This window comes from Rana temporaria, chromosome 2 (assembly GCF_905171775.1).
Source record: "Rana temporaria chromosome 2, aRanTem1.1, whole genome shotgun sequence".
Taxonomy (NCBI): domain Eukaryota; kingdom Metazoa; phylum Chordata; class Amphibia; order Anura; family Ranidae; genus Rana; species Rana temporaria.
In genome coordinates this window covers 150,689,145-150,713,971 of record NC_053490.1, presented here as the reverse complement: position 1 = coordinate 150,713,971, position 24,827 = coordinate 150,689,145, and positions in this window count along the sequence as shown.

Sequence of the window (24,827 nt, the reverse complement as noted above, 5' to 3'; positions counted from 1 at the left end):
AAAGATAGGAAATCAATCTCCAGCATTTCACGTCATTTCCTGTCTTATAAGAAAGGGATGCTAGCATTTGGCGCTGCACACTGATTTCTGGGAAACAATGACACACATATCCCAGGCGCACAGGGGCCACGCCATATGACGTAAATCTTCAGGGCCCGGAAGTGGCAGATTAGATGGGACCCCATAGCAAAAATGCTGACAGAGTAAGTGAAAAAAATAATTGTTGCCCAAATGTTGTTGTTCATGCTGTAAGCTGCTGATTTATGTAAAGATTACATCATGGGTGGAACTCCGCTATAAGTTTAATTTGTATGTAAGTCGGAACAGGTACATATTTTATGTTTAGCTCCAGCCAAAAAAAAATTTTTTACGTTTTTTGGATAGCATAACACCCCTGTGCCTGTTCAGAAGATCTAACCTTACTTTCTGTCCCAATGACAATTGGATTTTGAAAATTTTGGGTTGTTGTGGATATAAGGATTGGTGATAAAGCATCAGTGGAGTCGTCTTTTTCCCATGATAATTCTTATGCCTCGTGTACAGCATCGGAATTTTCGATGGAAAAAGTCAGACCAAATTTTTTCATCGGATATTCCGACTGTGTGTATGCCCCATCGGACTTTTTCCATCGATAAAAACCGACGGAGTTAGAAAGAGAACGTGTTCTCTTTTTTTCCGACCGAAAACATTTCTATCGGAAATTCCGTTTGTCTGTATGGAACTCCGAGGGAGAAAAGAACATGCATGCTCGGAAACAATTTGACCCATGCTCAGAAGCATTGAACTTTATTTTTCGAGGCTCGTCGTAGTGTTGTACGTCAACGCGTTTTTGACGGTTGGAATTTGGTGTGTCCGTGTGTATGCAAGACAGATTTAACAGAATTCCATCGGAAAAACCTGTCAGAGTTTATTCCGATGGAAACTCTGATCATGTGTACAGGGCATTACAGGAGAGAATTTCCCTTCCTAGGTGGGGATTTCTTCTCACTTCCTGTTTTCCTGTTTGTATATAGTGATATGTAACCTCTGAAGGTATAAAATGGAAAAACATTTAAGGGGGCGTACCATCATCCAGAATCTAGATAAATAGAGTTTGGCTCCGAGGTCCCCGAACCAAAGAGCCAAAAGGGGGGGGGTTTGGGCCATTATTGGACTATTACGGTACTAATAACATAGGTATACAGTGTACAAGGAAACAGGTAAGTAATAAAAAACATTTTTATTGGGTACAGTATCAATGAAGACACAAGAAGAAAACACGGTTAAAAAATAAAACAAACAATATACGACCAACATGGCACCAGTATAGTGGTCCCCACAGGGGGGAGAAGCATAATCGGTTTGAAAGTCATATCGGGCCTCTTAACTAGTTTTGCGGCTACAGCCGCTTCATCAGAAGAGCGTCTAAAGTTAAAAAATGACAGGGGTCAAACAATAATACATAGACAACAATTGCAACAATTGGGTTGGGGGAACACAAAGACTCCGTTGCTCACCTAAAAGCCTCCCTCACCAGGCCAGCGGGGAGGACAGTGACCACCACATAGGGTCCCGAGTGGCGGACAGGGGGTATGTGTATGGGCGAATGGACCTTCTAGCAGATAGATAGGGTAGGAAAAATAATTAGTATGATCGGCCCCAGCTTCAAATGGGGGGGGGGGGGTTTGTGCGTGGGGAGATGTTATAAGTGCAATACATGGTGTAGGACCGGTGATAAGGAAAAAGTTTAAGTGTGATGTGAAAGTTATCAAAAGGGTGATAAGGGGTGATAATGGAAAGCAATTGGCAACAAGGGGGGGGGGAGAAAGGAAACAGGGGGAGGGGGGGGGGGAAGAAGAAGGAAGGTAACAAAGGGGGGTGGGGGGTGAGGTGAACCACGAAGCGAAATTGAAAAGTGAACAAAGGCGACAAATTGAAAAAAGAAAGTAAAAATTGTGAAAAGGATTTACCTTGAATGCAAGGAAGTGTAGTGCGAGTAGGGGGCCCCGGAAACGAGAGCCCAAATTGGGATATCTCGGGCCACAGATAACCTCCACGGGGGGGCCAGGGTAGTGGACCCCCAAAGGGGGGGGGACCATATAGGGTCCCGTGGTGGCGTCAGGGTGGTGACGCCATCCAGTGGCACCTGGATAAGGAGAGCAAATTAAAGTGAATTGGTGATAATTGAGGAAGGGGGGGGTGTTAGGAAAGAGGGAAGGGAAGGAAAGAGGGAGAGGGAAGAAGGGGGAATGGGGGAAAAAAAGGGGGGAAGGAGGAGGGAGGGGAGGGGGGAGGAAGGAAGGGAAGACTCTGCTGCTCGCCACTCCCACTCCCCGCGGGTAGGCTTGGCTAGCCTTGGGCGCCCCCTCTGGTTGTCCAATGACCATCCCCGTCGGGACTTTAGCCCCGCCCCATGGGCGGTGTCTTCCACGGAGATGTGTCTCTCTCTGGACACCCGCCCCTACATCGCGGGATACCATTGCCTGGCGCATGCGCAGACCATCGCGCTGACGTCATGGACACGCCCACACCCAGTGACGCCCTCCATCAGCGTCTGCTGACACCGTCAGCTGTGCGGCCAGGGGGATTAAAGGCAGACATCCATCTGCCTGCCTGTTAATGGACACCGGGTCTCCTGTGGCCTTACCTGGCTCACAGTAAGACCTTTATCTCTCGTTCAGTATACCTTGCCATCTATCCCCAGCCTTTCCACTTACCTTTCCAACCCATCTATTCCCAGTCTTCCCACCCACCTTCCCAATCCCTCCCCCCCAACCCATCTCCCTCCTCCCTCTTCCCCTTCCCTTCCTTCCTCCCCCCTCCCCTCCCTCCTCCTTCCCCCCTTTTTTTCCCCCATTCCCCCTTCTTCCCTCTCCCTCTTTCCTTCCCTTCCCTCTTTCCTAACACCCCCCCCTTCCTCAATTATCACCAATTCACTTTAATTTGCTCTCCTTATCCAGGTGCCACTGGATGGCGTCACCACCCTGACGCCACCACGGGACCCTATATGGTCCCCCCCCCCCTTTGGGGGTCCACTACCCTGGTCCCCCCCGTGGAGGTTATCTGTGGCCTGAGATATCCCAATTTGGGCTCTCGTTTCCGGGGCCCCCTACTCGCACTACACTTCCTTGCATTCAAGGTAAATCCTTTTCACAATTTTTACTTTCTTTTTTCAATTTGTCGCCTTTGTTCACTTTTCAATTTCGCTTCGTGGTTCACCTCACCCCCCACCCCCCTTTGTTACCTTCCTTCTTCTTCCCCCCCTCCCCCTGTTTCCTTTCTTCCCCCCCCCCCCTTGTTGCCAATTGCTTTCCATTATCACCCCTTATCACCCTTTTGATAACTTTCACATCACACTTAAACTTTTTCCTTATCACCGGTCCTACACCATGTATTGCACTTATAACATCTCCCCACGCACAACCCCCCCCCCCCCATTTGAAGCTGGGGCCGATCATACTAATTATTTTTCCTACCCTATCTATCTGCTAGAAGGTCCATTCGCCCATACACATACCCCCTGTCCGCCACTCGGGACCCTATGTGGTGGTCACTGTCCTCCCCGCTGGCCTGGTGAGGGAGGCTTTTAGGTGAGCAACGGAGTCTTTGTGTTCCCCCAACCCAATTGTTGCAATTGTTGTCTATGTATTATTGTTTGAACCCCTGTCATTTTTTAACTTTAGACGCTCTTCTGATGAAGCGGCTGTAGCCGCGAAACTAGTTAAGAGGCCCGATATGACTTTCAAACCCATTATGCTTCTCCCCCTGTGGGGACCACTATACTGGTGCCATGTTGGTCGTATATTGTTTGTTTTATTTTTTAACCGTGTGTCTTCATTGATACTGTACCCAATAAAAATGTTTTGTATTACTTACCTGTTTCCTTGTACACTGTATACCTATGTTATTAGTACCGTAATACCCTGTTTCCCCGAAAATAAGACCTACCCCGAAAATAAGACCTAGTGTTATTTTCCAGGAAGGCTGCAATATAAGCCCTACCCCGAAAATAAGCCCTAGTTTAAAATGCTTTTAAAATCCTATAATCTACTCTATTAGAATAGTTTATAATGTATAATGTGTGTGTTTCTGTAATATAATTGCGGGGAAGAGAGCTCAGGCGGGTCGCAGAAGCGCAGAGCAGCGTTATAACAAAGGTATTTGGCACAGTTATATTACAGAAGTACACACACATAGTACATTATATAATACTGTAATAGAGTGGATTATAGGATTTTACAAGCATTTTAACTCACTTCACACTGGGGAGTCCTGACGGGCAGGGAGTGGCGGAGAGAAGACATCACATTACATGGTAAGACCTACCCCGAAAATAAGCCCTACTGTGTCTTTTGTTGCCAAAATTAATATAAGACCCGGGCTTATTTTTGGGGAAACACGGTAGTCCAATAATGGCCCAAACCCCCCCCCCCCTTTTGGCTCTTTGGTTCGGGGACCTCAGAGCCAAACTCTATTTATCTGTTTGTATATAGAATATAGAAGTCATATGTAAGTCAGATATTTGTAACCTGGGGACCGCCTGTATACATATAAAGGTTAATGCCAAATGACCAATGCAGGGCACTAGGAAGAACTGTTTTGTTTTCTGTCTAGATGTCCCTTTTAAATGCACTCCAACTACTTGTATACATTGGCTATTATTTCCCTATAGTCTTCATTAGGCCATACACAGACTGACAGCTCACTGTACTCTCACTGAGCACTTTGTGAAAGCTTTATTAAAAAATGGACACAGGTAGATTTCCAATGCATACAAACTCTAAAAGCATCCACCGATAATAGATGCCATTGTCTAATACCTTTAGCAGGATTTGACGACATCATCTTAACAGAAGACACACAAGAATGCATACAGCCCCAAGCCCCCACCCAAATAATAAAACTTAAACATAAAACACAGCCCCCCCCCCTGCTCAGACCTAAACAGCACTTAGTCACCAATGTTCCAGAACAACCAAAAAGCACAATGTGTCCAAGGGACTTTGAAGAGTAGTGCTAAGTAAAATAGTACAGCAAATGTAAAAAAATACAAAATGTATTTCAATTTAAATAAAAAACATATACATTTTCACACCTGGATGTATGAAGCAGCCCTGCATGCTGCTGTGCTTTTTAAATTTGTCTATATCCTCTTTTCAACAAGGGGTTCTGCAGTGGGGGTCTCACCCCTTTTTTATTTTGCCCTGCCTCCTGGTCGCCCATCCACCCTCCCGGTGGAACCTTTGCTGTTTTTTTTTTTGTTGCAGTATTAGAAATTTTGATGATATCTCTTAACTTCTCCATGTGGTTCTTGAGTTGTACTCTATTTCCACACTGACATGGTTTTTAGCACATATAAACCAATCTCGGCTGTCTCCTGATGAATTGGGCGTTGTCCCGCGAAATGCATAGAGATTACAGTGTCAGCAAATCAACAATAATTTATCAATTATGTTGGCATCTTGAATGTATATTGATGCAACAGTGACCTTACTTTTACTGTATTTGTTTTTTATGTAAATTAAAATACATTTTGTATTTTTATACATTTGCTGTACTATTACCTATTTTACTTAGCACAGCTGTTCAAAGTCCCTTGGTCAAATTGTCTTTTTTGAAAAGTTCTAAATAATAAAGCTATTTGTTTAATTGGACATTTTTGGTACGATGGTAACAAGGACATGGAGGCATTCGTCTATCACTTGCACACTGTACTTGCACACTGTATAGCTTAGGCTGTTCCACCAGTTGCTTCTTCTGTCCACAGGACAGAATCACCTCTGTATAGCTTGTCATGTCATAACAAGTCATTTAACTAGTGGTCAGTGACATTTTTAGAAATACACTGCAGAAAATGTTGTATTCAGACTGACAGGGGCACAGTTTGCCTTTTGAGATGCTTCTATTTTGAACCTGGCATTTCTCTCATTCACTTGGTTGTCCCATTAGATTAATCCATATAGATGTTGGAATCTATATTTTTTAAATGGGCCTTATTTAGTATCAACAAAATTACAGCCAGGTGAGTTTACTGATTTAAGACAACCTTGCAGATCCCAATGAATGTTGCAGACACATTGTTGATACTGAGAGGGAGGTTGCACAGACCATTAATCTGAAATCATACATTGAAACCCTGTGAGGAGACTACTAAATCTGGCCAGAAAGTCTGTATAAAAACTTGACTATGGCAAACTTCCTAAAGAGTAATGCAGATGAAATGTCCTGAATAGGATTAGTCGTTTCAGGTATATTTAATGGTTGCTTGGAATTGCTTTAAAAATGCCAATTCCCAGCTATAAAAGTACACAGGCACTTAGTTTAGATCGGCATGCAACGTTGCATTAATCATTTTCAATAACTCATGTTGACTGTTCTGCTTTAAATAGTATTTTGCCCTTTTATATCACAGTGCCTAGCCTGGCAATGATATATATATATATGCTTTTTATTGTCCTGAATCATGTGAGTACCTTGTGGTGTTTTTAAGAATAAATGTGGACTAGCAGTATTCACGCTATGTTCCTTTTCCTCTATGGCAGCTGTCTGAGTTGGATCCGAAGTTGTGGCGTTGGTATTGGGGAATATCATATGTTGAAACCCAGTGGAGTGGACCATACTGATCCCATTGAGAGACACCCAGAAGTGTCCTGACTAGGAATTAGTAGACCAGACTGTGTGGACTGCACAGAGAGAACCAAAAACCCATTTAAGGTGAATAGTAAAGATGTTTATTAAGATAGGTGATAAATAAGTAAATACAAACAGTGCACAACCAACCAAACAGAAACCCACAAACAACAAATAGTTATATACAGCAATGGGGCAGTACCAGAAACTCAGACGTAAGCCAGGCCAGGGTAATACACAGCAGATCAGCAGATGGACAAGGGATGTTCCAGAAACATAAACGTTAGCCAGGCCAAGGTCATACACAGGGAGATCAGTAGATGGGGACAGGGAACAAACAGGACAGGGAGAGGATGGATCGGGCTGTAGGGTGAAGGTAAAGGTAACAGGAACGGACTGGGTTATGATAAGCTCGGGAACAGGGTCAGATGCAGGCTCAGGATCGGGTAACAGGCAAGCAAGGTCAGGGTGCAAGGAGAGAGATACCAAGGCAATGAGAGTACTCATCAGCCGGGTACTTATGAGACTGCCAGTAATTGGCCTCAGGTAACACCTGAGCGCAGGAGGTGCTGTCTGCTCCGCACTGCCAGGATACACCCGCTGATGGACACCGGTACTACGACCCAAGGATCCAACAGTGTCACTAGCAGGTGAGTCCTCTTGCTATAGGTCCTGAATGTTGAACGACACCCGCTGGTGAACACTGGTACTGCGATCCGAGAGACCGATAGCACCACCAGTGGGTGAACCCTTTCCTAACAGGTCCATTATATCTCAAGTCTGTTTGATCTCTGTAATTGGGGATCACAACCATCTGGTAAGAGGCTTGATTAAGGTGGAATTCCTTAACAATTCACATGGTTTGCCACCCGGTGTGATATATCATCATCTTTTTGAAGAATTAGATACACTTTCATTCCACTATATGCTTTCATTGCTATTGGCACATGGACTTTTCCATATTGATCCTAATGGACTATTCAGTTCACTGTTTGATTGTATATTGATACATTTGCAGTATTTAATTTCTTGCATAGTAACCAGAAATGCATTATTATTTATATATATGTGTATATATATATATATATATATATATATATATATATATATATATATATATATATATATATATATATAAAATCCTTTATATGTGTCTTGCATATTTGCCTAAAAATACAAAATCTAGTACCTGTACAATTTTTGTTCTTATATCCATTGCTAATAATCGGTTCTTCACAAACAAAACTGGTATCACCAGCTGACAACCAGCCTTTGTGTGCATTTCTATGTTTTTTTTCCATTGTAATTATTCTTTTGTTATACAGTGTCACATTTCTAATAATAGCAACATAATCAATATAGCCACATTAGTGCATTATATCAATGCTGGTACTATTCATTACTCTGCTAGCCTAGACTAACTGCTAGCAAATAGTTAGGTATCCTAGTGAGTCTCTTTAGAATTCCCCGTAGAGGTTGAGCAGATGAAAAGTAGTGTGCGGAGTGTATTGATCTATAAACAGACAGCCATAATATTATTTGTGCTGTATTCTTAAGATATAACTGTTAATTCTTATACAGGTACATGAAGATTATAAAGTCCTCCATACACACAATTCTGTTTGTTTTAAATCTGCTGATAAGAGAAACTTGTAATATTTTCTTTGTCCTACATGCAACACCTGTGTATAGCTCCAGATAAGAAGTACAACAAAAAAGTATAGGACATATTTGTAACAAAAAGCAGAAATTAAACTCTGCACAGCTACACACCCAGCCCACAGTTTAAAGTCCATTGTTTCAAATGTTGTTGCATTTTTACCTGCAACTGGTAAATGGTGAATTGTCTGATTTTTAGTGATGTAATATTATGAGAATGCTCAATGTTACCATAGCTTTGTAATAGAGAGTTAGCATATTATCAGTGTTCCATTGTAACCAGAAAGTCTATTTTAAAAATATGAATGTTACCAGGCATGAGAATTGCAGGGTATTAAACTGATTCTATGAGAGTTGTACATTAAAACAAGAAGGGTTGAGAGTGTTGAAATGTATCAGATTCTCCTATGATACCAGAAAGAGCTGTCATGTTACCAGACTTTCTTCTGATAAAAGAAAGAGCTGTTGTGCTACACAAGAAACTATGGGCTGATTTACTAAAACTGGAGAGTGCAAAATCTGGTGCTGCTCTGCATAGAAACCACTAAGCTTCCAGGTTTTATTGCCAAAGCTGTCAACTGCACCAGATTTTGCACTCTCCAGCTTTAGTAAATCAACATCTGAGTTGTCTTACCAGAGTTTCCTATGATACCAAAAAAGCTGCTACTAGAGTGTCTTTAGATACCAGAAAGAGCCATCATGTTACCAGAGTGTCTTATGATACCAGAAAGAGCTGCCATGTTACCAATCTTCTTATGATACCAGTGTAGAACCTCTTTTGGGGAGGAGGGTTATAAGAATTGACTCTCCAAACAGGATAGTGTGCTAAACCTCTAGGTAAATAAGGAGGCTTCTGGGTAACATGTTGAACGTCTTACGTCATACATCACCTCCTATCGTTGACCCGCGCGGCTACGGAGGCGTGGTGAGCACGCCGGCCAGGAGGATACACACACTAGTGAGCGCCTTTCACTCGGCACTGCTGGAAAGATCTGGTGCCAGTCTGGAGGCACCATAATTTGTGAATGAGACTTTTTACATTTATATTTTTCAATAAAAGTAGAAACATACTACGCTATGATTGGTTACTTGTTTTACAATAAAAAGTAGCAACCAGGAATCCATATGAGAGGAGTACATTGGTGAAGGAGGATTGCGGATTGGCCGCGGGGAGAGGAGATAAAAACTACAGGCATAATATATACTTAGTTCTGGTGAGTGCCCACTTCAGAAGTCGGTGACAGTGGCACCTTTGGTGGAGTAGCAGTCACTTATTTGTTACAGCACGGAGCACTATTGGATTCACGTTTGTTTCATTATTGGACTTTCTTTTATTATTTCTTTCCTTTTATTATTGAATAATACAGTTTATTCATTCATTTATTTTTTATGGACATAGATTATTTAATTCACTTTTAATATTGCCATTTGGTATTATTAATGTATATATATATATAAAAAAATTGTGTTTATAGCACGAATATTTAAAACGACATTGGGTTCACCATAATAATAATTAGGTTGTAGGATTGGCGCAGTAACACAATTTTCCACATATATCAATATACACTCCACCATATTGGGGGGTGTACACAGGACTGCAGCAGATCCATAGTATACACAAAATATATATATATAAAAAAATGTATTTGCGCCAGTGACACAGACTATAATTTAAATAAGAGAACCAGACTCTTTACCAAGTGGAAGAGTGGGTTTGATAATAAAGTTGTCAGTGCCTCTACCCAGGACAGGGCCTCTGTGAACAGAGGGGATTCCCCCTCCTGGAAAATTATCCAGTAATCTGATCAAAATAATTTGAAGCAAAAGAACTACTGCAAACAGCATATAACATTAACCATAAGTATATAGATTCACACCAGTATGGAAATAGTACAAGCTTTATATAAGAAAGGATTAATAATATATACATACATGCATACATCCAATGTACAAACAGGTGTTATCAGCAATGGGGCAAATAAGAGTCCTTGTGGAATTGTGCACATATAACCGGGTATATATAGTTATTAATAGGGATACCTTCAGATGAATGTTGCAGCAAAGTACAGTTGCAAGGACCCCTAAATATGATCACAATGTGGCGTCCATCTTTGTGTCGAAGGACTGAAGACAAGAGCTGCAATGATGGGAGACCTTCCAAACATTGTCCACTCAGCCAGGCAGGGGGGCTGCAAGGTTTACAAAAGATCTGGGGCTAGAGCCCATAGCAGCGAAGTAAAGATTGTTGGGCGGGCATACACATGTATATAGTATATATATATATATATATATATATATATATATATATATATATATATATATATATATATATATATATATATATATATATATATATAAATATTGTTACATATCTGAGTGTGGATCTCCCCCTTACATCAGGGTCCCCAGAGAGCCTCCCCTTGCATCAGGGTCCCCAGAGAGCCTTCCCTTACATCAAGGTCCCCAGAGAGCCTAACCTTACATCAGGGTCCCCACAGAGCCCCCTCCTTACATCAGGGTCCCCAGAGAACCTCCTCCTTACATTAGGGTCCCCATAGAGCATCCCCTTACATCAGGGTCCCCAAAAAGCCTCCCCTTACATCAGGGTCCACAGAGAGCCTCTTTATTACATCAGAGAGGGGAGGAGAGAGAGGAGGGGTGAGGGTGGGCGAGAGGGGAAGGTGAGAGAGAGGAGGGGTGAGGGTGGTTGAGAGAGAGAGGGGGGTGAAAGAGAGAGGGTGGCTGAGAGGGGGTGAGGGAGGGTGAGAGAGAGGAGGTGGGTGAGGGAGGTTGAGAGAGAGAGGGGGGTAGATGAAAGGGGGTGGATGAGAGGGGGTGAGGGAGGATGAGAGAGAGGGGGTGAAATCGAGAGAGGGGGATGGGAAAGAGAGCCCCTCTAGCCCTGCCTGCAGTCCCTACTGTCCCAGCCCCTGTCTATGTGGGTAGGCATGTGTGATCCACCTACCTCCCGCCCCTTTCTCGGTCAGCCTGTTTTCTTCCTGTTCCATGACAGTCACAGTGAGATAGTAGAGGAGGTTGGAGAAGGAGTTCAGGCTCTGGGAGGTGCCGTGGATGCTGCTCAAGGTGGCGGTGAGGCCTCATCTTCTCTCTCTCACTCCCTCTTGGGCTCTTCCCGGCTGCCCAGGCCTCCCCCTCCCTGTTTGAAGATTCTGCTGCCCTGCACCCCACCGCCACCAGTGGGAAGATCCAGTCCAGGACCATGACAAGGGGGGCTGGGCTCAACTCTTTATGCCCAATGAGCACTAGCTCGGAGGAGGAGGAAGTGGATTCCTCCTCCACTTTGAATGCTGGGCAGGGAGGGAGTTACGGCCGTGACATCACTGGTTGCTAGATGCTAGGTGGCTCCAGCAACCAGTGGCCAAGAGTAGAGTCAGGCGGGGTGGAGCCGGAGACAGCGCTACCATGGCTCAGTCTGGCCCTGTCCCCTGCATTCTGGACTGGGACATACCTGCTAATTGTGGAACTGCACCCACCCGGTAAGAGAGTTGGGGCTTTTGCCTATCCTAGCTGTTGAAAATGCGGTAATCTAGAGGCAGGGTTTTATCATATGTCGTGGTCCTGTCCCAAAGTGCACTCTTTCTGGGTAGAGGTAACACAGTTTATAGCCTTGCTTTTAACAGTCCCAATCCCGAAGACTATACCAGTCTGCTTGCTAGGCTTGGGGGGCTCTTTAGCGCACAGCACAGTAACTAAGACCAGGGCTTTTTTTCAGGGGGAACTTGGGGGAACTCAGTTCCACCACCTCTGGCTCAGACCCTTGGGGGGCCTGCTCACCACGATCACTTGTAAACACAGAAGTCGGGTTTCTGTGTTTACAAGTGGCAGCTCTGCACTCTGTATTTAACCCCCTGAACTCTGCTCTCTGTATGTAATGCAATCCTGGTATTTTGTGCCCCTTCAAGACCCTTCTACTGTTTGTAAAATTTGAATGGGGTCGTGGTTGAGTTCCTGCACCTATTTTCAGAGAAAAAAAGGTCTGACTAAGACCCTCATATAAACCCCACTAAAATTAAATTAAATCTTTAAATTTCATGGCCCACCTGCTACTAGTTATTGTTGCTGCAGTGGTGCGCCAGGTTTGCACACATGAAATTTCTCTTTTTTCTATGTTACTGAAAGTCTGATATTCTTTGAATTCCAACTGCTGAGTGCTGACACATATTGAAAAGCAATAATTATTCCTAATCCTACCCACTAACGCTAAATCTCATTCTGAGAGAGGACATCACACAGTATAGAATGATGAGCAAAGTCACTCACTTTTATCCTGAAATCTAGATGAGATTCATTACAAAGGTAAATTAAGTGGACTTTCTGACTTTAGAACAGTTGCGCTGTCTTTTGGATAACATTTGAAATTTGCTGATTGATTTTCACTGGAGTTGCTCTTTTAAAAGAATGAAAGGCCAAGTAAATGCTAAAAAATCAGGCTGCTATAAGGCTCTCTCATGCACAAGCCTCTAATGTACTTAATACTCTGGCCTTGCACTTGTATTCAACTAATGAATTGAATGTCGAGCAGAAATACTACACTGGCACACTAAAGTGTTTTTATGTGGTCTGACTTCCATAAAGGAAGGCAGGGAAAATTGTTCCCATTTTCTTGTATGCATCAGTGGGCTGAGCACAGGCCCGGGAGCTATTGAAAATTATGGGAGAAATGTGTCTACAGCATCAATTTTTAATTGGTTGAGACTGGGCTATTTTTTTTAAATATAAATATAGAACTTTATTGCCTCGGACCTTGAATTTTAACATATTTAAAATGTATTGTTCCTGGCAGTCTTAACAGTAGCAGCGTTTGTTAAATAAATAATAAAAAAGATTAACTGTTTCCTCTTTCCTGTTCAAAAACTATCCAAACAATCCAATTTTGCAATGCTTCGATAATCTCAAATAATAAGCGTAGCTTAGCATAAACAGGCCTTTGTCTAATACCAAGAGAGGTGATATCAAGGCACATATGTGAACAAATTGTGGGAGTTGATGAAATATTAGAAATATATAGGGCCAGATCCACAAAGAACTACCTATCTTTAGGCAGGCGTAGCGTATCTTAGATACACTACGCCGCCGTAACTTAGAGCGTAGTTTCCTTATCCAGAAAGGATTTGCGCCATAAGTTACAGCGGCGTAGCATAAATGTGCCGGCGTAAGCGCGCCTAAATCAAATGAGGAACAGAGGGGCTTGTTTTATGTAAACTAAGCAATACCCCACGTAAATGACGCTTTTTCTGAACGGCGCATGTGCGCGCATGCTCAGTATCACGTCGAATTTTCAAATTAAATTACGCCCGCTCAATGCCTAGACGACGTGAACGTAACTTACGCAAAGCCCTATTCGCGAACGTTTTACGCAAACGACGTAAACAACGGAAAATTCAACGCTGTCCCGACGTCCATACTTAACATTGTGTACTTCTCACTATAGCAGGGGTAACTTTACGCCGGTCCGACGCCTTATGCAAACGACGCATATAGATACGCCGGGCGCACGTACATTCGTGAATCGGCGTATCTACCTAATTTGCATATTCTATGCGTAAATCTACGGAAGCGCCACCTAGCGGCCAGCGTAAATATGCAACTAAGATACGACGGCGTAAGAGACTTACGTCAGTCGTATCTAAGCAAAAATCTGACGTATCTTGCTTTCTGGATACAGAAAAAAGATACGCCGGCGCATCCTAGAAGTTACGCAGCGTATCAATAGATACGCCGACGTAACTTCTTTGTGGATCTGGCCCATAGTTTGGAAACATGGACAATCTCCAGTTGCAAGTTGTTGTTGACTTGCAATCATTCATTAAATACCACGTCTAGTCAATTCAATGCCTAAGGACTTTACCTAAATTCAGTGTCACAACTCCCCTCCGGCAGGCCAAAGGTTAATTATACTACAGGAACAACTTGTAGCTCCAAAGCCCTATTGGTATGTAAGTGGCTTTAAGTAAGTTTGAAAGCAAACATTCTGAAGCTAGGAAATACACCTTGGAGATCTGAAAGAACAAAAAAAATATGATTTATTAAATAATTAAGTAATAGCTTCCAGCCATATCTCCCATTAAATTCTAAAGGCCATTGTATTCTATATTTCTCAGTCCTTTTCCTTTTAGTTATGCTTCAGCAGCTTTAATAAATAAGTAATACGCAGAATAAAAAACATTTATTTCACAGTGCTTTGCTACAGCCCTGTAGGGCTCTTTCCTTCACTCCTGCTCAAAATAGATTGAGTCGGGAACAATCACTTCTGCGCAGACAAATGATGTGGCGGGTATAAAAAGAGACCTTTAGAAATTCAAGGTGATCAAAGAATTTCAAAGTAAAACATGCCCTTTGTGATCTTAAATTATTGTGGCAATCACTGTAAATAATACATTAATGAAGCTTCATTGTTACATATGCATGTTCATTATAAAAAATAAAAAAAAAGTAGTTACCATGAAAAATGAACCAAAAATACAAACTTCTTATTTTCAAAAGTATGAGAATACAGAATATATTGTATATAGTAAACATTTGCTATAACTAGATTTTTAATTAATATTTTTATATGTGGCTAAATTCTTTGAGCAGCACACACGTTAATGAAGAATATTTCAGTGAAGGCGTGTTTTACATGGCTTTATGGCACAAGAAAACACAAGATAAATGGTTCAGTTGTTCAAATATGATAAGCACAGTAATGGGAGCTATGCCCTTGAAATTAATGCAGGCCTTCTGCAGAGGTCAGTAAGTGCTGATTATAGTGATTAAGGTGTTTGTTGCAATTCACCTAAGGCTAGATACTCAAGGATGCAGAAGATGTAGAGTTTCTTTTCCACAGGCAGCAAGCAATTGTTCACGACCGCTAAACATTATGGCTAGAGGCTAAGTGCCCATGAGCATCCTTCTCTAAACAAAAGACCAGTATTTATTAGGTGTATTGCTGGTGTCGTTTCAACCTATTTTAAATCATTCTAGAAGACAGTTTCCTATTGTTTACACTGTCCTGACCACACATTACTGAACAAGAAATAACATCACCCAATCAGATTTGAATTCTCTTTTTTTAGAGAGCAGTGGATGAACTGAATCTGAAATCTAAGGGCCAGATTCTCGTATACTTGCGTAAAACAGCGTCGGTGTAACGTATCTCATTTACGTTACGCGGCCGCAAGTTTTACGGGCAAGTGCTTGATTCACAAATCACTTGCCTGTAAAGTTGCGGCGGCGTAGCGTAAATTCTCCGGTGCAAGCCCGCCTAATTCAAATGATCCAGGTAGGGGGCGTGGATCATTTAAATTAGGCGCGTTCCCGCACCGATCGTACTGCGCATGCGCTGTTCCTAAAATTTGCATTGCGCTAAATGACGTCGCAAGGACGTCATTGGTTTTGACGTTAACGTAAATGGCGTCCAGCGCCATTCACAGACGACTTACGCAAACAACGTACTTTTTTAAATTTCGACGCGGGAACGACGGCCATACTTAACATTGGCTGCGCTTCATAGACCCAGGGGCATCTCGGGTAAATAGCTAATTTGCATAGATGACGGGGAAAACGACGAGGCGACACCTAGCGGCGGGAAAAAAATTGCATTTAAGATCTGACAGCGTAAGAGCCTTACGCCTGTCAGATCTAATGGATATCTATGCGTAACTGATTCTAAAAATCAGTCGCATAGATACCCTGGGCCAGATTAGGACTTACGACGGCGCAAATGGTGTTGCACCGTCGTAACGCCATTGAGAATCTGGCCCTAACTGGTTATTTTAAACATTCAAATCCCAAAAAGTAGAATAACATGCCAGTTGCTCGTAATAGTAAACTAAAATAGGATCAAAAATGACAAAAAGCAGTAATTGCAATTCTGTTTTACTACAACAAATTATAAAGCTAGTGGTACTGCATAGGCTGAATATCCCCTACCCCCCCCCCCCCCCACACACACACACCTCAAGATGCAATCCTTAGATGTGATGGCTGCATTATTTTTTTTATTTTTATTTTTTAGGCCTTTTTATCTTTATTTTCACCTAATGCATTTAATAGACCTTCTGTCCTATGGTGGCTACACTGTATCTATGGAGGTATTCAAGGTTGTCATCTGCCTGGACTTTAAGGCCTCATTCACACTACGGAGTCCCCCTGCTCCTGTCGGCTCAGCGGGAGATCAGCCCGCAGATCTCCGACGGATGACAAGCTCCTCTCTGCTCACTGAGCGGGGAGGGGCTTGTCGGGCACCGCTGTGTCCTATGGAGCGATCTGATGAAAACGGACAGCATGTCCGTTTTCATCAGATCTTACCCGATCCGATCCGCATGGACGGATGGGGACGTAGCCCCCATACGTCTGTTTTTAGCGGGTCGGATCGGGTCGGATGTCAGCGGACATGTCTCCGCTGACATCCGACGCTCCATAGCGATGCATGGAGCGGCCGTTCAGGTCCGTGACAGACGGACCCGAACGGCCCTAAGTGTGAATGAGGCCTAAAGGGGTTGTAAAGGTACAATTTTTTTCCCTAAATAGCTTCCTTTACCTTAGTGCAGTCCTCCTTCACTTACCTCATCCTTCCATTTTGCTTTTAAATGTCCTTATTTCTTCTGAGAAATCCTCACTTCCTGTTCTTCTGTCTGTAACTCCACACAGTAATGCAAGGCTTTCTCCCTGGTGTGGAGTGTCGTGCTCGCCCCCTCCCTTGGATTACAGGAGAGTCAGGACGATCTTTATGTTGCAGATAGAGAAAGGAGCTGTGTGTTAGTGGGCGTCCTGACTCTCCTCTAGTCCAAGGGAGGGGGCGAGCATGACACTCCACACCAGGGAGAAAGCCTTGCATTACTGTGTGGAGTTACAGACAGAAGAACAGTAAGTGAGGATTTCTCAGAAGAAATAAGGACATTTAAAAGCAAAATTGAAGAATGAGGTAAGTGAAGGAGGACTGCACTAAGGTAAAGGAAGCTATTTAGGAAAAAAAAATTGTACCTTTACAACCTCTTTAAACATATCTTCCTCTCATCGACATAATATGGAGGCTTGAGGGCAGTAGTTTACAAAAGGAAGATTGTCTTTGCTTCCAGTTCAGCTCACCAGAAGTTACAAGTGCACTGTGTTTCTGGCAATATTCTGTATTAGCTGAACATGTTCTTGGCCAAAAAAATGTAAACTAATGCAGCCACCAAATATAATGACAGGTAGATTTCAAGACACTACATTTTCGTTCTTGGGTTTAGATACCATTTCATTGACATTTTCTGCTCCCTAAGTGCCCCAAATCCTATACCTCAGCAGTACACATATGTCTTCAAGACAGTCCCAGCTTGTTCCAAGCCAAAACTTGGAAGTGTAATACATTATAGTGAACATTAGGTGGTCCCACAAAAGGTTTTATGTAATATGTTAAATCTTTTTGTTAAAATGTATTTATAACACTCCTCTAGAAAATAGTTTATGGCTCCTCTGTAAAAGAGGAGCAGTGTTCAGTTGATTTTGGCAGTTCTATGGGCCTAATCCTCAAAAAAATGGCGCAACATAACTTTTTCCATTTAAGTTACACCGCCGCAAAATCTCTAACTAAGTGCCTGATCCACAAAGCACTTACCTAGAAATTTTGAGCGGTGTAACTTAAATCGGGCCGGCGCAAGGCGTTCCTCTTCTCCAGGGTGCGATTACCATTTAAATGAGGCGCGCTCCCGCGCCGGCCGTACTGCGCATGCTCGTGACGTCTTTTTCCCGACGTGCATAGCGCAAAATTACGTTACGTCTGGCTTTGTGGATTGCGACGGGACAATAAAGTTGCGTCGGGTAAAAAAAAAGATACGGCGCCAAAAAAAAAAATTCAAATTTAAAAAAAATCGCGTCGCGAGCAAGAATGGTCTGTTTTTACAAGGTGTAAACAGTTTACACCTTGTAAAAGCAGCCCTAATTTTGCGTTTGCAAAATTAAACTTACGGAGAAAAAACGAAGCTGAAAAGCTTTGTGGATCTCCGTAAGTCCTAATTTGCATACCCGAGGCGGCATTTCGACGCAAAATGCCCCCAGCGGCGGATGCGGTACTGCATCCTAAGATCCAGCAGTGTAATTCAATTACACATGCCGGATCTTCGTCCTAACTATGGGAAACTGATTCTGTGGATCAGTTCCATAGTTAGGACCAGGGATACGACGGAGTAACAGCAGTTACTCCGTCGTATCTTTTTTGAGGATTTGGCCCTAAGTTCTTATGGTGCAGGTTCAACTACTTTCCCCTGCATTACAGTAAGTTTTGGAACATAGTGGGTGGGAGAGGCAGACCCTAAGCTAAATATTTATGCAGCCTCAGCCAATCTCTAATTGAGAGGGTGACCAGCAGGGGGCTGGGGTGTGCCGGGAGCCTAGAACAGCATGGTCCTTATTCAGTCTGGGTTGATTGCTACAGCTTAGAAGAAGCCATATGGGTTCCAGCACCAGCTAGAGTTAGGGAACCCATATGCAGAGTCTCTGTTAGCAGTGCAGGGAATCCACAGGGGACTCGACCTGGAGGCATTCTATACAGAGACTGGCTGGTACTACAAGAGAGCATGAAAGTACCCAGGGCACAGTGAGTACAAGCCTTAAAGATCTTAGAGACTGTCACTGTCACCTTTGGGAGAGCTCACTCCAGTTTTGCTGACTCAGGCTATACCTTTGCAAAGGGGTCCCCTTAGTTATAGTTCACCAAATACTCAATACAAGACAGTGCTTGTACCCTGATGAGACAGGACAGTTACAGGTGTCCTCTGTTGTAAATCTCCTAGTTTGGAGTATCCCAAGGCTAACCCACACCTGCCCAAGGTAAACAAGCAAATAAACTGCAAAAAGACACATAGCAGCCTCTAGTGTGCTAGAAACGTAATCAGGTTTTTCTGTAGTGTAGGCAAATTGTTTGGCTTGGCTGGCAGCTTTGCAGAGACTTCCAGGAGAATTAGGTTAGGAGTTACTGCCTGGAGTATTACTGAGGACCCCAACCAATCCCCATCCAAATGGGCTGGTAGGGGAAGGGCAGCTTAAATTCTCAGGGTCAGGCCAGCAGGGACAGTGTGAGTTTGGGTGGAAGCCGGAGATAGAGTGCTGAGGAGGCTGTTGGAGGCCGTTGAGAGCCAACCCCTAATTTGGGTGGGTGACCTCGAGCCTGGGAGCTCGGGTGCTGGATGGATCCTCTAATAACACATGGAGGAGTCCTGTCCAGAGACACGGAAGCAGGTGTGAGGACAGGAGAAAGCAAGCATGTCCAGGAGATCTCCAGGTAGAAGACAGCCGGGTGGCTGGTGAATGAGACAGTCGGAGAGGACTTAGAGACAGCCTGAGAGGACTGAGAAGTGTCAGTCTGAGATGGTTGTAGAGTCCTTATCCCCATCCAAGTTCTAAAACCCTAAATAAAAAAATAAAAAAACAAAGCTGCAAGGAATGTTTCCTGTCTCAGTGAGCCTGTGTACAATTTGGTGTGCCTGGTTGTGCAGAGTGGGGGATCCCTATTTACCAGCGGCTCCTATAGGTGTAGCACTACACATACACTGCCTGTTTCCTGAGTTGAGTGACTCCAAACTACTGTGTGCCCAGCTGCCATGTGCCCCACAGGGAATGGAACCTGGAGCAATACAGCCAGCCCAGCCTGGGGTCTATGCTACATATGTGTAGCACTTTTAGTAACCAGGTTGATGTGATTTGCAGGAATACTGAGTAACATTGTGAATGTTCCAAGACCATTTACTTGGCTATAAAGGTCCCAGACAAACCCATCTCATTAAGTAGATTTTCCTCTGGATGTTTAGAATGATGGGCTTCAGTTTTTCTGATTTGCTTTTTATGTGCATGGAGAAATAAGAAGGAGGGTGTAGGGACCATGGGATACCTGTAGGTTTATATTCAAAAAGTCCTTAGTGTTCTGCATGTCCTTCTAATTTTTTTGGATCACTCTCTTACGGGGCTATGTTGGCTGGCCTTTTAAACTTCAAAAGTTTCTCCTTGACAAATGAGGTTTTAGTGGTATCTCAGTCTGCTCCCTCTAACCCTCTAAGCTCAAAATAGCACTCTATGGCAGCCAGTATTTCAAGAATGTCTCACAGGGGAGGAAAGATCCTTGCAGCACTCCAGGTTCTTAGGCCCTAGTGCCTAGGATAAGGCAGGTGTTACATCTGCATGCTCCCAGTTCAAAAGCCCAGGAAGGAAGACCATGTGCCAAAAAGTGTCTGGCCCCCAAAGCTTTCTGATTGGCTGGGTATTAAATGTCCTTAACACAGATTGATATCTCTAGCACACCCTGCTGGAGCCAGCTCACACACTTCAGCACAATACACTTTATGTATAGAGAACACTAGCCAACACACAGCTACGCTGACTAAAGCTCAGTACAAGATGGCAAATAAAAACTGAGAATTAGGAAAAATATCATATCCATACATATGTAAAGACCATTTTTTTAGAATAGGCAATTGCTAGAAGCCCTGCAATTTGTTTGTTTTTTTGTAGTCCCATCTGGGAGATTTTCATTCACTTTCTGTTTCACAGATGCAACAGAAAATGTCTCCAAAGAAAGGAGATGTACCCTCATGGATAGATGTCACCAGAACAGGTTTGCCCTTTGTAAGATTTCTCCTCGGCTGCTCTTCCAGTCCCAACTTGAAAATGTTCGATTTCCCACCACTTTCTCTACTGGAGACAATGGTCAATAGAGTCCATAGAGAGACAGTGGGACACAAATAGCTATAAAAACCTGACAGAGGTTATAAACCTTTCACATTCTCATTTTAAAAAAAAAGAAAAAAAATAATTTTGTAGTTGAATATTGAGTTTGATACAGCAAACATGCCCCCTTTGCCCTGTCCCTAAATTCTAAGAACATAAAACACTACAATAGAATATTACATAAGTTTACTGAGTTTATGGGCAATAAAGTATGCCTGACTGGTAAATTTGCATTTGCCACTTTAATAGAGAAACAAAATAAAACTAGTGCTTAAATATTAAATATTGAACTTGTATTTTTTGTGCACTTATGCTTCTGCATTTGCATAGGTTTTTTGACAAATTATTCATGTAACTGTACTAAAAAATGCATAGTGTAATAAATTCCTTACCAACCTAAGAAGGCTCACGGAAAGGTGGAAATTGAAGTGTTTGTTTTGCTAAAGGTAGCTTGCACTGAGAGATATATGTTGTTTATTGCTGATGATATGCTTGTATAGCCAGTCCGGCGGTATCTAAACAGAAGGGTAGGCCAACAATGGTATCTTCATATTTCCCTCAACACAGGTTACACTGAAAGCAGCCTAGCATTTACTTACCCAATACACCTACCCATTCTCAGTACTTTTTAGACATCATGGTTGACCTCACTAGCAGTGGGGTGGGGATCCTGATGAGCCTTGCTAGAATACAATGTGAATATTAGGAAATATAAGGCCTAAATGCAGGTTTCAGTCACTTTAAAATAGCTTATTTGGACCAAGCTGATTCAAACATATTATTACCTTCACAAACAGAGGTGCCCACTGGGAGCACATTATAAGCTGTGTGTAGCATCAGCTACATACAGTATACAGTGCTGTGTTCCGGCAGCGGGGTGAGGACTTCCTGGCTTATTCCTGAAACAAAATTGGGTCAGATTGAGTGCTGCTCAGCCATTTTTTTAGGAAGCTTTGTAGTTTCTGAATGAATACAATGCTTCCTCTGATTTGCTAAGGTGAAAGTTGTGACATCATCCACCTGCCTCCCTACCTCAGCCATTTAGAGGAAGCCTTGTATTCATTCAGAAAATACAAAGTATTCTGTGAATGGCTGAGCAGCTCAACTCAATTTTGTTTCCAGAAGCAAGGTGGGAAGTCCTGGGACCCCTGCCAAAACACAGAGCTGTATACTGTTTGTAGCTGATGCTACATTCACTTTATACAGCCCTCCCAGCAGGTACATCTATTACAGAAAACTGGAGTTAGGCGTTAAAGGAAGAGAAATATAGTGGATAGTAATTTTAGCGATTAAATATTATTACAATAAAATTTTTTATGAATTTTGGTGTATTTCTTCCTATGGGCTCAAAGCAATGTACAGAATATTGTAGCTGGTCTTGATTTACTAAAGGTTTACACTTATTATTTTAGCATTTATTCTCTTGAAAACATGTATTTCTATCAAAGGCTCCCCGTCAAAAAATAAAAATAAATCACAAACGGCTCTGCTTAAAAAAAATTAAAAAAAAATTAAAAATGATTCAATATTTACCTTTTTCATTGTCTGCACCACCAAAACACAGCTACAGTTAAAATAAATCCTCCACTGAAATCCATTTGGAAATGACTACCTCCTCACACTGTCTTTCAACTCCATACAGAAGACAGAAGTGAGGTCAGTAGTCTGGTAGTCAAAGGTCAGTAGACTGATAGGTCAGTAGTAGAAACCACTAAACTCTGCAGGAGACCAAGGAAATGTATACTTTTGACACTGTTCTGGTGGTACAGACAGCGGAAAAAGTATATAGCTATCCTCCCAAACAGCCAAAATTAGGTATTTGAAATTTTGCAAAAACACATCTGAAGTCTCCCAAAAGCATGTGGGAAAATGTGTTATGGTCTGATGAAACTAAAGTTGAACTTTTGGACATAATTCTAAAAGATGGGTTTGGTGCAAAAACAACACTGTACATCACCAAAAAAACACCATACCCACCGTGAAGCATGGTGGTGGCAGCATCATGCTTTGGGGCAGTTTTTCTTCAGCTGGAACAGGGGCCTTAGTCAAGGTAGAGGAACTTCATCTTTCAGCATGACAATGACCTAAAGCATACATCCAAATCAACATACGAATGGCTTCACCAGAAGAAGATTAATGTTTTGGAATGGCCCAGCCAGAGCCCAGACCTAAATCCGATTTGAAATATCTGTGGGGTGATCTGAAGAGGGCTGTGCACAGGAGATGCCCTCACAATCTGACAGATTTGGAGTGTTTTTGTAAAGAAGAATGTGCCGTGCTGATAGACTCATACCCAAAAAGACTGAGTGCTGTAATAAAAATCAAAAGGTGCTATTGGTATTAGTTTAAGGGTGTGCACACTTATGCAACCATATTATTTTTTTATTATTATTTTTACTTCCCTCAACCTAAAAGATTTCAGTTTGTTGTTCAACTGATTTGTACAGTTTACAGGTCACATTAAAGGTGGAAAAAGTTCTGAAATGATTTATCTTTGTCTCATTTTTTTACATCACAGAAACCTGATATTTTAACAGGGGTGTATAGACTCTTTATAACCACTGAAGATATGAAATAGACACATGCAAGCAGAGCAATGAAGGAAAGAGATGTGTTTTTATCACATACGGAACAAGAAGTGGCCTTCTCAAAAAGGGGCAGGTTAGGTGAATGAATATGTGAACATAGGGGGATCGAGCTATAAGGCCTCGTACACACGACAGAGGAACTCGTCGGAAAAGACACATCGTTTTCATCGACGAGTTCCTTGTCAGGCTTGTCGAGGAACTTGACAAGCTTTCTTTGCGTACACACTGTCAAGACCAAATCTCCTCATTCTCAAACTCGGTGACGTAGAACACATACAACGGCAGGGGAAGTTTGGTTCCACTGGCACAACCCTTGGGGCTGCTTTTGCTAATCTCATGTTACTGCGTGTTAAGTAAAAGTTAAGAGACAATTTGCACTTTTCAGACTGTTACAGCGTGAAAAATGTGTTATCTCCATTACAAACGCTACTTTTACTTGAAGGTGCGCTCCCGTCTCATACTTTATTCTGAGCTTGCGCGGGTTTCTTAGCATACACACGAACGTGTTACTCGTCGAAAACCAACCCGACGAGGAACACGACGAGGAAATAGAGACTCCCGTTGAGGAAAAAGCAAACTTGTTCTTTATTTACCTTGTTGAGTTCCTCGACAGTTTCCTCGATGAAAAGCATACACACGACCGTTTTCCTCGGCAAAAAAGCTCTGCCACCAAGTTTCTTGATGGATTCTGTTGAGGAAAACGGTCGCGTGTACGAGGCCTAACACAACAAACTGCAGCGGCAACACGTGAGCCCATTATTACAAGATAAGGCAAAAAAATATAACATAGCTACACTTCTACCTAGGTAAAACAACAAAAACATTTGAACGCGTACAGTGCCTTTAAATGAGCTGTTTCAATGTAAAGTGTCCAGCACTTTAGAAATCTCGCTATACCAAGTTTTCTAAACTGCTAAAATGCATCCTGATTCCTGAATACCCAGAGAGATACTGGACAAGTAATAATTGGCCACAATCTAATTATGTTGTCTTTTAACAAGGGATGTGTCAACAAAAGGGAATGTGCCAAGTCTAGCTTTCAGAAAGTTAAAAAAAATCAATAAACATTAGTCATATGTTAGGACTGTGATTTCGCTACTTGAAAAAGCTTGCTCTTGAGATCTAATTATAGGTAATTCAGTTCTAGTAACAGAATCTCTAATGCTATAGATTTAACTTCAGAATGTTTGCAAATCATCAAAACACCAAACAATCTATTTAAGAGATGTATACATAGAGATACATGCTTGAGTTCTATGAGCAGAG